Here is a 14,217-nt window from a genome sequence, read left to right as displayed (position 1 = left end):
AGTCAAGGGAAGACCTAAACAAGAAGTTGGACTTATGGAGAGAAGATCTAGAAGTGTATGGTTTGCGCATAAGCCGTAGCAAGACGAAATATATGGAATGTAAGTTCAGTTTGAGAAGGGAAAACCCTAATATAGAGGTGAATATTGAAGAACATATCCTACGAAAAGTTAAAAATTTTAAGTATCTTGGGTGCATCATACAGGATAATGGAGAGATTGAACAGGATGTAAATCATAGGATCCAAGCAGGTTAGTAAAAATGGCGGAGTGCATCTGGTTTTATATGCAACAAAAAAATGCCTTTAAAACTTAAAGGTAAATTCTATCGCACCGCTATAAAACCGGTTATGCTTTATGGTACGGAGTGTTGGGCGACCAAAGGGGAGCACGAACATAAGCTGAGTGTGGCAGAGATGAAGATGTTGAGATGGATGAGTGGTCATATGCGATTGGATAAAATAAAAACGAAGATATAAGGGAGAGAGTTGGAGTAGCACCTATTATGGAAAAGATGGTTGAATCGTGTCTCAGGTGGTTTGGACATGTGAGAAGAAGACCGATAGAACAACCAGTCAGGAGGGTGGATGAGATGGAAGATGGACAATGGGCGAAAGACAGAGGAAGACCTAAGAAGACCATTCATGAGGTGGTCAAACGAGATCTACATGTAAACGGTCCCTCTTTAAGTATGATACATGATAGAGTATAATAACGTCGTTTGCTTCATGTAGCCGATCCCACTTAATGAGACAAAGCTTTGTTGTTGTTGTATTATTTCAAAATGCAATATATCACACAAAACTAAAATATGTGTTTCATAACCCAATAAAAAAATAAAAAGGTTCGAAGACAATCTTGGCCAACTAATTAATGGAATTAAGTAAGAGATTTGATTGAGCATATTACGACCAAAAAAAAGGAGAAAGTGAGCAACGGTAAAAAAAAGAGCAATTTATGGAATAAAAATTCAAAGAATCGAAAAGCATTCATTTACTACTTGCAAAGACCATTGTCAATAAGACACCAAAAAAGAAATTAAAGAAAAAAAACCATTGTGAATAATAGTGTGAAAATTGAACGTAAATTTTATATTCAAAGTCAAACCATGAGCATAATAAAATCCGTGGAAGCTACACGTTTCAAGGAATTAAACATCACAAATAAATTAAAGAGAGAACAATATTTGTAGGTGGTAATGGGGTATATGTATATGATTTTGGTGCAATCAGTCACGAGCTGCATATACAGTTCCACCATTTGCTGCATGTGATGTGAGGCTTGCATTGCATTCCACCGACGTATTTATTTATGAAAATAGTTTAATTAGGGAATATGCAAAAGATTCTCAAATTTGAATCGAGAAGAGTATTAATAGTTAAAAAATGAGTTTTTTTATTTTTATTGATAATTTTTCTAAAAATATTTTAAAAAATGAATTATTCTATCTGTTTAATTGGATTGGACGTATTAATGACATCTGATCTATCTATCTATTACGAAAATAAAAAAGTGGTAATATATATGTTTTTGCGTTTATTCGATACACAATGAAAAGTAGAACTCTAAAGGCTATATAAGAAATGAATCGTATGAGATTGAAAGAAAAAGTTGTGTACGTGAGAGAAGCGAAGTATAGAAGGACAATTGAAACAAAAGTTCGAAAGACAGTTTAAGAAGAAAGTGATAGTCGGAACAAGACAAATTCTTAGCATCAGAGAGGAGATAACCAAAAATAATAGGTAGAGAAACTAACGAGACACCAAAAAAAACCAGACACGCATGTAAATGGGTGGATGAAGAAAGTGAAAGTACTGATAATGAAAGAGAATCTGAACTAGCTACAAAGAAGTCTGGTCGGCGGTACGACGAAGGCAATTGATTTTAGTTCGTTGAAGGAGATGATTGGAAAAAATATGTCTCAAGTTGTCCAAGGACGAGAACTGTGAGTGTCTAAAGTTCTTTTGACTTTTGATTCTGTATTGAATGCAGAAAAAGCATATACGTTTAAAATGAATAGTCTCTTGCAATTCTTCCATAGTATATGGAGATGAGATGAGACGGAGTAATGTGAAACTCGAATAGTGTGGTTAGAATACTACAGAGTTCCGTTACATGCGTGGTCAATGGATACCTTTAGTATGTTAGGAAGCCAATGGGGGAAAGTAGTCGGTTATGACAAAGTGATAGAATCGTGTATGTCTTTTAGTGTTGGATGAGGACAAATTGATACTTGTATCATAGATATGATTAATGAATGGGTCCATATCACAATAGGTATCAGCGGATTTAATGTGCTAGTGAAAGAAGTGGGACAAGATACTTTTGGATTAAATTGTTACGAAGAAGCTAATGAAAAAAAGACTATATATATATATATATATATATATATATATGTGAACAACCAAGAACAATTGCGGAAAGGGAGTGTGTGAGTACGAGCTTAAAGAGTACACAGGTTACAAAATCGATGGTTTTCAACTACTAGGCAGCCGATGTGGTGATGGGAGAGCTGAAGAAAGACGAAAAAGACAATGACAGATTGGTAATTTTTGAAATTATTTTGAATGAGTGGATTAACGATCATTTAAAACAAAATCAGGTGTAAATGATAACATATCAACCAATTTATGAAGGAATGAAAAGGGAGAGCGGATTGTGTGGGATTTGGTTATATTAATTATGAAGCTGACTTTGAAAATACAGTTACATGAGTTTATGAAGGTAACTTTAATGGGATGAAAAAGAAAGGCAAAAGGAATAAGAAAAAGAAGGTTCTTTGTAAGTTTGGTGCTAGACCCAACAATTTAAGGATGTCAAAAAAAATAGAGAAGGATCATTGGGCCCGATTTTCTCAATCAACTGGTTCGATGATGTTGGATTGGGTCTAGAACCCGAGTCAAGCTTGATGAAAATGGAGCACGATTTTCACGAGAGAGATGGGCATGCTAGAGAAGGGTCTACGACAAGTGTGCAAGAAGCTACATCTGCGACACTTGCGTTGGAGACCGGAGCAAAGGTGACTGAGGGAGAAAGATCCGATGTTGAAGGAGGGAAGTTGAAGGCTGGACGCAGCAGAAGAGGCTCAACGTAGCAAGGGAGATGCGCAACTCTGACGCCATCTATGTTGGGTCGTGAGATCAAGGAGGAGTTGGTGGTGGTGAAATAAGCCGCTGCTCTCCCAATGGCGACATTGGATGAAGGGATTGGTGGGTTGGGTGTGTATGTTGATGATGATAGTGTGGAAGATGTTGATGAAGGAACGAATGATAGGGATGACATTATGAATGATAGTAGCATGAGTTCCGGTACAAAGAGAAAAACATTAACAAAGGGAGAGGGAGAGCTTCTAGAACACGATGAAGAAGTAGCTAGGAAGAGGGTTGTTGATGATGGTGGTTCGGATAAGAATGAAGGAAGTAAAGAAAATAGAGACAGTATTTTGAAGGACTAGATGCTTGAAAATAGGAAAACTTGAGACTTTGCGTTGAAATTAGGTGCAATTTTATACAATGAAAAAGATGATATCATGGCTATTCTCCAAGTACAGAATGATAAAATTGCTCAAAAAAGAATATTGACAAAATAGAAAGAAAAAGTATGACGCTATAGACCCAAAAATAAAAAAAGTGTGTAATAATTTATTAAAATAATTTTGTTCTTGAAATCTTAGGGGTTAAACAGTGATAGAATATTGAGCTTGGTCAAAAACCTCGAGAAAAAAAATTAAATTGAATATGTTAGGATTGTTTGAAACTAAGAGGTAGATAGTGACGAAGTATGATATAATAAGAATTTGGGGAATGATGATGGGGGATGGGAATATGTTGGGTCGAAGGGTGCTTAGGATAATTTAATTTGGGGTGAAATAATGTTTAAAATGAGTCGTTGTCATACGTTGATTGTGTGTTGAAGGAGTCTTAGTTAAAAATAATTTCAATTGTGCTTACTTTGGTGTGTGGGGCTCATACAAGAGAAGAGAAATTTATTGTGTGGAAAGAATTGAGTTATATTACAGGGTTATGTCAATCTCTATGGGAGACTTCAATGAGATTGTACAAGTGGATGAAAGATAGGATGCTGTCAGATTAACAGCGACTAGACGATTCTAAGAATTGGATACAAGAAGATATGCAACTGGTGAACTTCCGTTTAGAGATCGAAAGTTTACATGATTTAGAAGTCAATATTGCAGTCGGATTGACAGAATTTTAGTAAGTTTGGAGTGGTTGGAGATGTTTCTACGAGTACAAAATTATGAGTAAAAAATCAGGAGTACACTATAAGAAGGAGAAAGGCAAAAAATAGCTGATGAGCTTGTTTGCGATTATTTCTTTTGCTTTTTTTGGTTTTTTTTTAACTTTTCTGTTTACTTATTGTTCTTACTCTACTTATTGTGTTGAGCTCTTTTTTTTAAAAAATAGTTTAATTAAGGACCACAAAAGTCAATTTTTTAGTTATATTAATTAATTTTTTAAAATTTTTATTTTAAATTTTAAAGTCTTAAATTTTAGATTATAAATTTTAAATTCTAATTCTAAGTCCCAATTTCTCCAAAAAGTTAAAGTAAAAAAAAGATAATTTTATAATTAAAAAATTAATTAATATTAACTAATTATTAAAATTAATTTTCTATATTTATTCATATCAAAATATTATAAATAATTAATATTTTATATTATTTTATTCAATACTAATTTATTTTTTATTTTTATTTATAAACATTGATCTCAATTAACATTCTCTTAATATTTTAGATAACTTTTATTTAGTTTGTGTATCCAAATTCGGCTGTTGAATGGTCTATCTTAATTGAATAAGTAGTGACGTAATAATTTAAAAATAAACATAAAAAATATTTGATAACAACAAAAATTAATAAAAAATAATCAAAATTTATTTATAAATTTTATTTAATATTTATTAATTATTATAAATTTTACATATTAGTTTGTCTATTTAGCATTATCGAATACCTATTGCTACTGTATGTTTGAGATTTTAGGTTTGTATATCTATTTTGCGATGGACATGCATGACCAATAATAATGCAAGCTAAGTGGGTAGATAAGGGTTTGACTTGGGCAATGTACAATGCACATGTTGAGTTGAGGGAGTAGGGATGGCTCAAGTGTTTGGCCCACATGCATGCAAAGTGCAAACTAGCCAGCCGGTAACAGCAAATTCGGCTAACTTAATTCTCTTCAATTTTCACCCTAAAGCCGTTTTATTACCCCAAAAATCAAGCACTATTGCAGTTAGGGGTGTTTGCGGTACGGTTTGAATCGATTTTGAGTCAAAAACTCATTCGATTTGAACACTAATTTTACTTGTGGTGCGATTTAGATGTGATGACTTTTTAAAAAAAATCCAATGCAATCCGATCCAATTTTAAGCGATTTAAATTGGATTGGATTTGCGGTTTTGTAAATTAAAAAAATTAAATATATATAACAAGTCTCAACATCAAATTTTATATAATCAACAATGATATAACAAATCTTAACAATATCTTAAAAAGTCAACCATAATGTAATAATAGAATTAAAATTATAAGTTAGTTAAAATAAATAAATAAATAATATTTTGAACATAAAATATTTATTAAATAATAATAATATATGAATAATATAAAAATGTATAAAAAATTGAACATATTATAAGTATAATTGTAAATATAATAATAAAATAATAATATTATAACACATTGTGCGGTTTGGATTAGATTGGATCGGTTATAAAAAGTAGATCCGAAATCCAATCCGATTCGAAAATTTGCAAAAAATAAAATCCAATCAAATTCAAATTAATGCGGTTTTAATCAGTTTTCGGTTTAAATTAGATTGGATGAACGGTTTAATTTGAATCGGTTTAGATTTGAACACCCCTAATTACAGCCACATGTATAAAAGTTACCAGAATTTAAATTTTGTTTTATGTATGTAATAATTTATTGACTAATAATAAATTTTTAAATAAAATTTTAATTTATAATAAATTAATTATTCACTTACCAAATTAAAAGAATATTATGTACAATTTAAAAAAACTATGACATAGAAATAATGTAACATTATTGATGTGATAATTAACAATAATCTAAAAATCTTGTATTATTAAGTTATTGGACCTAACCCTTTTAAAATAATTCTAACTTAACCCCAATTTCAATCCTAAACTCAACTCTAACCTCGATTCAAAATTCAGTCATAACATGCTAATTCTCTCACCACTAACAATCCCAACACTACTAGCAACCCTATTTCATTTCCATCTTATCCCACATCTTGCTGCTACCAGGCTACCACTCTAACCCAATCATATAGAAGTCATGTTAGATAGCGCTTAGAAGAGAAACAGAAACATGAAAGTGAAAGTGGAGATAAGAAGGTGAAACATAAAGAGACGTGATGGATGTGGAGGTGACATGGACAACGACTTTGAGCGAAGCAAATGAGCAATGGATAGGGGGTATGCGACTATGCGCTCTTCGATTCTATCCTTCCAACAATCGTCATCGAACTCAAAGGTGCAAAGCTATGGCTGATGACAAAGTGAGGGAAAAGAAAAACGGTAACAAAAAAAAAAACGCGATGGTAATTATGATGCGTAGAGGAAAGATGCGGTGAAAGGAATATCAGTGGAGGAGGAGGATGAAGTAAACATGACAGAGGCGCGTGGAAAGGGTGGTAGTGGTGGTGCTAATACGCGTTGTAAGAGAGTGAAGGGGAGAGATCTAGAGAGTGTGTGGGAGACTGGGAGGGTTATAAGGATTAAGGAGATTGTTTTGGGAGAATTTGGAAAAAAAAAAAAAAGAGAAAGTATAGGATCTAAGCGTACAATATGTACAATGAAGGTTTAAAAAGTATTAGAGATATGATTATTAGTGTTACATTGTCCTATCAGGTTACGCTTTTGGGATGAGTGGTTTCAGGATATGGTATTAGAGTTCTAGATCCGAAAGGTCAAGAGTGATAAATAAAAAAATTGTATACATTGTACGCTTAGGTTATTGGCTCCCTAACACTACTAAAAAAAATAATGATGAATAAAAAATTAAAATTTATTTTAAATATTATGAAAAATTGAAACAAGTGAAATGTTAGGAGTGAAAAATGCTGGAGGGTAATGTTTTATCTTGTATTTTCTAAGATTATATTAGTTTTATTTTAAATAATATTGAAAGCTGGAATAGCTCAGTTGGTTAGAGCGTGTGGCTGTTAACCACAAGGTCGGAGGTTCAAGCCCTCCTTCTAGCGAGCCTTTTGACTTTTAGTCTTCATCTCATTGAGAAATGTATTTCGTTTCTGGGTAGGTTTGCCATGTTGTGGGCTTGTGGTTTTAGTCCAATTTAAGATATTATAGATCTTATTGGGCTTAGACAACTTTATGGTTCCCTGATAAAGGCCATAAGACTTCTTATACTAGCTGGATCAAAATCCATGTCTCTATGAATGTCTCAAACCAGATACGTAATCTAACAAAAAATAAATAGACCAAATAACGGAAAAGCAAAAAGAATGTCCACCCTTAAAAAGAGAGTATCTAATGCGTGTGTGAGTGGAGTGTGGGTGTGTGTTCTGTGTTGTATTGACAAAAAAAAAAATGTTAAAACAAACGGTTAAGCTTTGTACTGAAAATATTGTTTATACTAATGTTTTATAATTATAGAAGAATCAGTTACTTATTTTTTTGAGACTTTTTAATGCATTAAAAGGTCTACTATTTTATACTCTTGAAAACATTAACCTCTTAGCTAAAGTACGAATTTGGTTCGAAGGTGTATATTGAATTCAGGGAAACAAGAAAACAACCATGCTAGAGTTTGGGATTATCTATGCTTTGTTATGACTCGTGAAGAATTTGAGTGGATTTGTGGCAAGTGGCAGCATCACTTTCAAGAATGTTGAACACCCAATCCGCCTTTTGAACGCACCCAGACAGACTTAATCAAGTTGTGGCCAAGAAGAGAGGATATGCCATTGTGGATAGGCCTTTCATGGCCTCTTTTACTTTCCAATGTGTGTGCATAAATATCTCAATTTTCAAGTTATGTTCATTTTATTTTCACACAAAATACTGAAAATATGAATGACAATGAGTTGCACATACATACATGCTAACATGCATGCTCCTGCAAATGCAGGTACCAGAGAATTAGGCGTCTCAAGTCTAAACTAAAGTCTTTTTTCTCCCTATTTTATTCATCTTATATTTATTAGTAATGTAAATTATTTTTTATTATTTAAAAATCAGTATTCAAAATTTAAATTTTAGAATTACTAACGTATAACATAAATAAAATAGAATAAAAACTTTCGTTTTTCTCAGAAGATCATAATACTAAAATCAAACTATATATCAATACAAAAATATTATGTATACATAAAAAATAAATTATTAATTTTTTTATGTCCACGAAATATGATGGATATAAACGTAAAAAAATGTGATAATTAATGAATTAAAATTGAATAATTGACCATTTGTACCCATGAGAGTTCAGAACGCTGACAAATGTACTCATCGTAGAACAAAACTGACTTTGTAACCATGAGAGATGGGCTCCGTGTGACAAAAATAGCCTACCTTGGGTTGGCACTTGCTTCGGGTATGTAGCGTCCAACGTGGCTCTCCGAACCTCCCAAACATTAATCCACGTGGATCTGAACGTTTGTATATATAGGTAATGGTTGAAATGAAAATCCTAGTAAGTTCTCTTCCCCAATTCGAACCATAACCCCAAATCTGAAACATTGTTGCAATTCAAGCGCACCAAGAGTTATCTCAGAACCCCAGCGATGTCATCACGCAGATTTAACTCAGATGCCAAGTTTGGAACTCGCAGCAGTTCTTCCAGTTCGAAGAAGATGAAGGAGAAGAAGCTGGACGTCAAATGTTTCTGTGGGAGGGATGTTGTGTTGATGGAGTCTGGAACGATTACGAACCCTAACAGATGGTTCATCAGATGTCCTCTATGGGCGGTAAGGGACCGCTGCTGTTGTTGTTGAGGTGAGACAATGATTTCTGAGTTTTAGTTGACAAATTTGGTTTTTTTTTCTCTCAGACAAGAGATTGCAGATACTTTGTTTGGGTGGATGAACTCGAATAAGGATGGGAGGGCGTGGCAAGATGTTTAGCCAAGAGAAAGTTCGAGCATTGTTATGCAACGCTTGATGATGGATTGACTCTGAATACAGGGGGGAAATTTGCAAGCATCCTCAATGATGGCTAAGAAGATAGACAAATTTAGGGTTGAAATTAAGGGTGAAATTAGGGGAATTAGAGTGATGATTATTACTGTTGCACTGGGGGTAGCATTTTGTCTGTTTTGTGAGATGTATTTGGTTATGAAATCATAAGACTTGTAAAATTGGAGGTCTTTGTTCTATCATAGTTAAAATTTTTGAATGATATTGGCATGATATGGATTGTTTCTAATCTATACTGGTTTGCTTTACATGTGATACATTGATGTAGATACACAATGTTTGAATCTGTTGCTGCAATCTGAAATGATTCTGATAACAAAATGGACATAAATATGTACTTTCTCCTTAAGGATCAAACAGAAAGCTGAAAATTAGCAACCTGATAATTTTGCTTTTCAATATATGAGTAAGGACCAAATTGGATGAAGAAAGTGTTGTAACAATAACAATAGTGATATCAAAATGAGGTAAAAGAAGGCAAGTATATAACTGCTTTAACAAGTAAATTGTTCATTATATATATATGGATGCTGGAGGTTCCAAGCATTCTGATATTAGACAAAAAAGTCAAATACTGGCCACTGAATTTACACCCTAAAAAAAAGCCTTACTAAGTCATATCTAAGCAATTGCATGAAAATGCATCAAAAAACATAAGAGTTATGTATCTCACAAGTGTAAACTAAAAACAACAAAAAGCCAGATTCTGAATTCCCAAATAGTAGTCTATGATATTGGGGTCAAGTTACTGCTCCCGCTTGACAGACTATTTTTTCCTCCGCTTGCTCCACGTATCCTGCCTCGACCTCTACCTTGACCTCTCCCTCTATCAGATGTGCCTCGACCTGTAGCAGTTGGAGTGACAACTCCAGGTGTGGGCATGAACCGGGTGCTTGTTTCTGCACTAGCACCTTGCAGTGGATGTGGTGTAGTTTGAGAGTTGTGTGTGGATGGAGTTGTTGCTGGCTGGTTGGTAGGTGGTGTACTTGGCTGCTGTCTTTGTCCGGCTGGAGGAGGGCGTTTAACACTTCTCCTTTTAACCTATTTTCTGGTTGTTGCATTTGTTGCTGGTGGCTGTGGCTGTGCAGTCGGGATCCGTTTGGATCCTTACTGTCGAACCTGGATTAGTCTTCAGTATCTGGTTACCGTAATCATGAAGTCGTGCATATTGTGCAATTTCAGAACCTTCTATTCGCTCTTTTGCTTTCTTCATAGATCTATAAATTTTCCTTTCATTGATTAGTACATTATACTCGGATCTGAAGTATTGGTCAGCCTCCCTAATTGTCAAGTTTGGCTGCACTCGTATCCTCTCTTCCAACTCATCTATGACCCACTTTCCATCTGCTGACTTACAGTGATTGTCCCTACTACAGGTATGTTCATTTACAAATGTCTTTACCTGAAAACTTGCTGGAAATGTTCTCTTGGCACAGTATATTTGCCAAGGACAATCCTTATCATAGCATATAGCCTTCGATCTTGTAGAATCACAAGGAGCAAAGAATATGCTCCTTCCAATATTGATATTAAACTTTCTGACAGCCTTCCTGAAGTGGCTTAGAGTTTCAAACTCCATCCCAACCTCCAACCGAACCTGGTTAACTGGGGCATCAACATTGCTCTGTGGAAAAACTGGCGTCTGCTCAGTATCATCGTCACTTGCTATGCTATGCAATTCCTCTGATTCATAGCAATGATGTCCAGGATTTTCATCAGAGAAATCATCATCATCAACGGGGACGTAGAAGGTTGGAGGCTTGTCTGGATCGGGGTTCGGGATGAAAGACTGGCCTGTAGGGGGGCCTCTTAGTTGATCTCCTCTTGTTCACATTTGGCCTTCCCTGAACCTCCTCTGAAGGATTGCTCTGATCATTTTGGGGAGTCCTATTGGTCTCAGATGGTGGGACTGTCTGAGGGGTTGATTGTGAGAGTGGATTCCCATATGGATGTGGGGTGTATTGGGTTAGTTGTTCTGGTTCAAGAGGTGCAGAGACATTGGGTTGAGAAGAAGGGACTGAGTCTGAACAAGCAGACGCTGTTGGTTGCTGATCTTGTTCAATAGGTGGCTGAAAAAGTTGGGACTGAGTTGATGGTGGTAAATCTGGTATGACAGGTGTTGGGGGAGGCTGAGAAACATGTCCTGCCTCAACAGATCCTGAAAGTTGTGGGTCTGCTGTCTCCTGGGCCGCACTGATATTGTCTTTTTTTGGGCCTCCAAACCAGCCTGTTTATGTGCTTCATAGGCCTCTTCCCTGTTCTGGGTCTCACTCCTTTTTCGGTCCTCCTTCCTAACTTGCAGATTACTTACAATTTCAGCATCATCCTCATCTTCCACTACTATCAACCTTCTTTTTGGACTCTTTTTCGGAGTTGGAACCCTTCTAGCACAACGCTTTACCCTCATCTTTGATGGAGTCATATTGTTTTCCTCAACTAAGACAGGCTCATTCACCGGATGCTCTGTATATACATTTATTCTGTTACTATTCTTCACAGCTGCCTCATACATCCTAACTATATCCATGTCAACCTTAAGGTCCCTCAATCCATCATCAAGCTCTTTCCCAGGTTCCAGCCAGAAAAAATTAGACACAGATGTATATCCTATGTCCTTCACCAAATCAGATACGAAAAAACCATTCAAGGTATCAACATTAACCCTCTCTATCTCTGTGACTTCACCACCAACGTAACTAAGCTTCCCACACGGCCCTCTCTCAAACCGTCCTCTATGATTAATACACAGTGTTATATGGATGGTGACCATTCCTGAAAGTGAAATAAACCAACACATTCTAAGAAAATAGTGCATGTTACTACACCTAATAGACACCATAAATCAACTACTTAAGCACCTAACACAAAGCCTAAATCAACTAATCAACTAATTTAGCAATTTTCAACCACGATTTCATATGGTAATGTAATCTGTCTAACTACTCTCAAATCGAAAAGCATCAGATCGGCAGATCCAAATCAAACACCAATGGCAAGAAGCAATAAGAACAAAGTGGCAGGAAAATAGAAGCAAACAATGGATGAATCATGAATTACCCCTATACTCGTCACTGAATCAAACAGAAGCAACAAAACCCTATTTCTAAACAGATTCATGAAGCAGCAAAATTGAAGCAGCAAAAAGTAAAAATATTCCCCAGCTGCCTTCAACGTCCCAGCCTCAATTTGCTTGCAATGATCATTATTCAATCCCAAGTCACCAATAAATGCATCATAATAGAAAGCCAAAAACAGATTGAAGATTCATCAAACAGAAACCAAAATCATGTAATCCAGATAAACATGAAGCAGCAACTCAAAATCATGTAATCCAGATAAACATCAAGCAGCAACCAAAATCATGTAATCCAGCATGAACAAATAGGAACAGAAACATGAACAGAAAAATCAAATTGAAGCAACAAAACCCTATTTCTAAATAGATTCATGAAGCAGCAAAATTGAAGCAGCAAAAAGTAAAAATATTCCCCAGCTGCCTTCAACGCCCCAGCCTCAATTTGCTTGCAATGATCATCATTCAATCCCAAGTCACCAATAAACGCATCATAATAGAAAGCCAAAAACAGATTGAAGATTCATCAAACAGAAACCAAAATCATGTAATCCAGATAAACATGAAGCAGCAACTCAAATCATGTAATCCAGATAAACATCAAGCAGCAACCAAAATCATGTAATCCAGCATGAACAAATAGGAACAGAAACATGAACAGAAAAATCAAATTGAAGCAACAAAACCCTGTTTCTAAACAGATTCATGAAGCAGCAAAATTGAAGCAGCAAAAACTAAAAATATTCCCCAGCTTCCTTCAACACCCCAGCCTCAATTTGCTTGCAATGATCATAATAGAAAGCCAAAAACAGATTGAAGATTCATCAAACAGAAACCAAAATCATGTAATCCAGATAAACATGAAGCAGCAACTCAAAATCATGTAATCCAGATAAACATCAAGCAGCAACCAAAATCATGTAATCCAGCATGAACAAATAGGAACAGAAACATGAACAGAAAAATCAAATTGAAGCAACAAAACCCTATTTCTAAACAGATTCATGAAGCAGCAAAATTGAAGCAGCAAAAAGTAAAAATATTCCCCAACTGCCTTCAACGCCCCAGCCTCAATTTGCTTGCAATGATCATCATTCAATCCCAAGTCACCAATAAACGCATCATAATAGAAAGCCAAAAACAGATTGAAGATTCATCAAACAGAAACCAAAATCATGTAATCCAGATAAACATGAAGCAGCAACTCAAAATCATGTATTCTAGATAAACATCAAGTAGCAACCAAAATCATGTAATCCAGCATGAACAAATAGGAACAAAAACATGAACAGAAAAATCAAATTATAAACATGTTCTGAACTTTTGATGAACACAGCTAACAAAACATGAACAGATGAACACAGACTTAACAAATCATGAACAGAAAAATCAAAAAATTATAAAATCAAGCACAGAGTAGGCGACGATTGAATAGGAGCCGAGGTGGAAGGCAGAGTATTACCGGCGACGACGGTGGAGGTGGAGAGCTCGGCGACGACGGTGGAGGTGGCGAGCTGGGCGAGGACGATGGAGGAGACGAGCTCCGCGACGGCGATGGAGGAGAGGAGCTCTGCGACGGCGATGGAGGATAGGTGGGACGACGAAGAGGGGCTGTGGGATGCGGTGGCGATGGCGGTGGGATGCGGTGGCGATGGTGGTGGCTATTAAGGTTCGTCAGAGGGTGAGAGGGTGAGAGTTGAGACTGAGATACTGAGAGGGTGAGATGAGGATTGGGAATTAGGGTTCGTGGCTACGTGTTCGTGCATAGCCCACGTGGATTAATGTTTGGGAGGTTCGGAGAGCCACGTTGGACGCTACATACCCGAAGCAGGTGCCAACCCAAGGCAGGCTATTTTTGTCACACGGAGCCCATCTCTCGTGGTTACAAAGTCAGTTTCGTTCTACGATGGATATATTTGTCAGCGTTCTGAACTC

At 35.8% G+C, this 14,217-nt stretch overlaps 1 non-coding gene across 1 annotated transcript; it reads left to right on the top strand.

Annotated features, from left to right (window-relative positions):
• The first annotated feature begins 7,182 nt into the window (after positions 1 to 7,182).
• On the top strand, positions 7,183 to 7,256 carry TRNAN-GUU (transfer RNA asparagine (anticodon GUU)). Its single transcript has one exon. It is a non-coding gene; the product is annotated as a tRNA-Asn (tRNA).
• The last annotated feature ends 6,961 nt before the right edge of the window (positions 7,257 to 14,217 follow it).

Source organism: Arachis stenosperma, chromosome 3 (genome assembly GCF_014773155.1).
Source record: "Arachis stenosperma cultivar V10309 chromosome 3, arast.V10309.gnm1.PFL2, whole genome shotgun sequence".
Taxonomy (NCBI): Eukaryota; Viridiplantae; Streptophyta; class Magnoliopsida; order Fabales; family Fabaceae; genus Arachis; species Arachis stenosperma.
Note: the sequence above shows the minus strand (reverse complement) of the source record. Positions and strands in the feature narration are given on the sequence as shown.